The sequence below is a fragment of the Amborella trichopoda genome, chromosome 5 (assembly GCF_054954075.1).
Source record: "Amborella trichopoda isolate Santa Cruz 75 chromosome 5, AtrichopodaSantaCruz75HAP2 v2.0, whole genome shotgun sequence".
Lineage (NCBI taxonomy): Eukaryota > Viridiplantae > Streptophyta > Magnoliopsida > Amborellales > Amborellaceae > Amborella > Amborella trichopoda.
In genome coordinates this window covers 12,609,017-12,613,379 of record NC_142340.1, presented here as the reverse complement: position 1 = coordinate 12,613,379, position 4,363 = coordinate 12,609,017, and positions in this window count along the sequence as shown.

The window sequence follows — 4,363 nt, the reverse complement described above, 5'->3', positions numbered from 1 at the left end:
TTCGTTAAAAATAACATGCCAAATTTGATTAACATGATGCTTGAGAATAAGATGAAATTTGAGAGAGAGAGAGAGAGAGAGAGAGAGAGAGAGAGAGATGATGGTGAGAATAAAGAGTTGTTGTTATTGGGCTTTATATTAGAGAGAGATTGGGGTCACCCAACGAGAGAGAGAGAGAGAACTTACGTTGATGGAGAAGGAGAACAAAGAAGATAACTTTTTTGTTGATGGACAAAAAAAAAGCTTCCTTTTGCAATGAATTTTTGTTGCTTCACTCTTCTTGCCTCTTGTTTGCCTCTGATGCCAATGTTGAACTTTTGATGGGAGGAGATAACCCTTCATAATCTCAGGTATTGAAGGCAACATCGTTAGATTGTAAATCGTGGAGAGCAGGTATTTCCAGAACTATTGAGACCTCTGTGTTTTTCTCTGTATACTTCTCCATAGTCGTGAAACCCTAACTTATAGAAGGATGGGAGAAGGCTGTTCTCTAACGTTCGGCTTTTCGTTTTGGGAGCTCTTAGAAGGTGGCCCTTTTTACCTGAGAGATGGGTAGTTATTAACTATCCATTGGAAGCATTTTCTCTCTCGAAAAAAACCTTTCAGTGATAAAGATCACATAGTATTTTTTAAGGATAAATATTAATTATATTTAGAGAAAAATATGGCACATGTGAGTCCTTATGGCCACCCACACATACCAACATATACATGGTGATTTGAAGGAGAAAGTGTACATGGAGCAACCCAATAAATTTCAAGATCTTTCTTATCCTCATTATCTTAACAAATCTCTGAAACTATTTTCAACAAGCTCCTAATCCATGCTTTGGAAAAATTAAGCTCTTCACTCAACGGTATTAGGTTTGAAAGAGTCTAGCTGGCTACTCTTTATTCTCAAAGTAATCTCCCCTAGGTATCATTCTCTTCTTGACTTATGTGGATGATATCATTATTGTTTAAAATGATGTTAAAAGCATTAAGCATCATAAGAAAGTATTGAAGTTGAATTTTGAGATGAAAGTACACAAAAAGTTAAGATACTCTTTCGATATTAAAATTATTTGAACAAAAGAAGGGATTATATTTACTCAACCAAAGTATATAACTAGTTTCCTCTCTAAAGCTAAAATATTAGAATCAATATATATCTATACACTGACACGAGTTAGTAGAAGCCTAAAGAGTGTAGAACGGGTATTGCAATCTAATCTATCTCTGAATTGTGAAATGAAAGTATATATTGTCTATCAGGTTAATAAAGAAGGTGTATATGTAATCAATATATATATGGGAAGGGTAGGTATCATATCTTGTATTTTATGGTAAATCTAAGTGTAGTATGGGTGTTTATGATTTATTTATTATTATTATTATTTGTAATTTGTCTATAAAAGACAAGTCTGTACATTCATATCAATTAATGGACACTGAGTCTCTTCAGATAAACGTGAGACTCTTCACATGGTATCAGAGCCAGATTCATTTTTGTTGTGTCAATTCATCATCTGAGCTCGCACCTCATATCTGAGCTCTCTACCGAGTCGTGTTTCGATTATCTAATTTGTCCTATATGTTGAGTCGTGTTTCGACTCTCTTATCTGTCTTTATGCCGAGTCATATTTCGACTCTCTGATCTGTTTGATCTACTCTACCTCTTTTTCTGTCTCCCAAATTCATTGTTCGTCATCAATTTCCGGTAAGCATCTCTGGCTAGTTTTTCGACCTCTCTTTTTTTTTTTTTCCAGCCATCCTATGTGGATTTCTAAGACACTCTCTGACTAAGGCATTCTTTTTTTTTTTTAGACTGTCTAAACAAAGCAAAAAGCTTTTTATGCATAATGGGTGGAGGTTTTAAACTTTGAAACATCACCTTTTTCCCCTTGTGAAGGACCATACTATTGAACCATTCTTACTATGTTATTAACGCAAAATTTTGCGTCTCGCTTGCAGTTTGTATCCGCCATTGTTACCTATTTCTGTCTTTGGTAAAGATATGAAGTTTTTGTTACTCGAGCCTACTTAAAACAAACTGGTTATTTAGTTCCTTCGTATTATATATACGCATATTAATGTGAAAGGAAAATATTTGAGGAGCCTAGAGTTTGTCCTTTCCTCTTGATAACTTCGTAAACTTTCTTAGTTATGCCCCTAGTCTATTGAGAGACTGGTTAAATTGTTGTAAATTGGTGAGATGCAAGTGTAGTTAGGGTCTACGCAACGACTAGTTATGATGCTATAGTAGAGAGTATAAGGGTAGGGCTGGATCCACACAACGACTAGTCGTGATACTACAATAGAGAGTATAAGGGTAAGGCTGTAGGAGTTGTGGATATTGTAAATTTTTGGCGTAGTCTTTGTTATATTTTTTTGTGAGTGGCATTTGTGGGCAGGCATGTATTGCTCAAGAACACACTTATTGAGGGTTTGTCTTAGAAGTAACTTTTTAGAATTAACAAAGTACTTTTATCAACTCTATTTCTCTATGCAATAAGTCTTGCTAGTATTTTTTAATTAAAATGTATTTTTGGTTAATAATGAGTGCTATATACAATGGTTTGTAAATATATATATATAAATATATATATATTATTTGCTGTTATTACAATAATACCTTTTAGTTTCTGTTATAACAAATATATTCATTTTTTGAACTTTGTAACATATTTTTTTAAAAAATAAAACTGCCCACTTTCGATTTTTCAAAAAGTGAAATAGGCATGAATTCAGTATTTGAAAAATTGAATAGCATGTCTTAGAAGCAATTTTTGACATTCCCTCTCTCTCTCTCTCTCTCTCTCTCCAGTTCACACAACAGACATGAGTTCCTACATTCTCTCTCTCTCTCTCTCTCTCTCTCTGTATTTGTGGATTCAATTCAACAGAGAACGACTCGATGGCTAGTGATTCACACAATAGGTCAACCGATTCAATGCAATGTGGGCCAAAAGGTGAGTCTTCCATTGATGGCAGTTGCTTCTTTGCAATCTTTATCCAGCAATAAAAATGGGTTTTTTTCCTTGTCTCCTTTCTCCATTCAAAGGTCTTTTTCATGTCAACGTTAACTACAACATTCAAGGAGCAGATAGACCCTTTCTATATTCCAGTAATTGGTCTAGTTTTAACAGGTTATAAGCATTTTTCCAACTTTACTGTTAATTTGGGATGAAGCCCTCTTTGCTCCCTAAACATGTGGCTGTTGTTGTTAAGTACCAGAGAGACGTTCTCAGAGCTCTTGAAATGTTCGATTCAGTTAACAAAGAAGATGGGTTTACTCATACATTGTTAAGTTATGAGTGTATGATAGAAAAACATGGTTTTCATCAAGAATTTGAAGCCATGGAAAATCTTTTGCTGACGATGATGAGATTGAATGTTCCTTCAATTCCTTAGAAGGGATTTGCATTAATGTTATGCAATATTACGGGAAGGCTGGGAAGATCCAAGAGGCAGTGAACACATTCGAAAGAATGGATTTTTTCGATTGTGAACTCTCTATTGGATCTCATAAGACAATTATGATCATTTTGTTTGAGAATAAGTACTATGACAAGTGTACTTAAGAATGATAGATAAGGGGATCTCCCCTAATGTGTATACTTATAGAATTAGGACATTTGGTTTTTCAAAAACTGAATTCAGGACCATTTTAGTTTTTGCAAAACTGAAAATGGGCAGTTTTATTTTTTTATTTTTTAAAAAAAAGAACCGAATATATCTGTAATAGCACAAACTAAAAGGTATTTTGTAATAACGACAAATATAACAGATATATACACAATTTTTCCTTTGTAGGCAGGCTTCTAATCCCATAGTGTCTATTTATTTTGAGAGAATCATGTTTATAAAGAGAAATTGTCTCTACCTGTGTTTCTAGAATGAAGTAGCTATAAGGCACCATGCAAAGCATATGAAACACAATTCCGTGTGCATGGGTATGAGGGCCTTTATGATACTCTTTGCATGCTTTCATCATATTCTTTTAGGACTATATATAAACTTTTTCCCAACAAGAGGGCAAAAAATTCCAAAGGGTGCAAACTAAGTATTTTTAAGGTTGAAATTAAAATGTGAGCCACTATAAACCAATGCAGGTGATGACTATTTGATGTCTCAATTTCAAAATACTTGTGACTGGTAACAAAAATATAATTATGTACAGTAGGAAGACATGCGCTTCCCTTTATTTGGGCAGACAAGATATTTACAAAATGAAAGAAAGACCTATGTGATCTTTTATTGGGGAATAATTTTTTTTTTTTTTTTCATCCATTTCTTTTGGTAAAAGATGACTTACATGTGGTCGTTATTATAATAAGATAAATTTCAAAATAACAATAAAACCAAGATCTTTACAACTTGA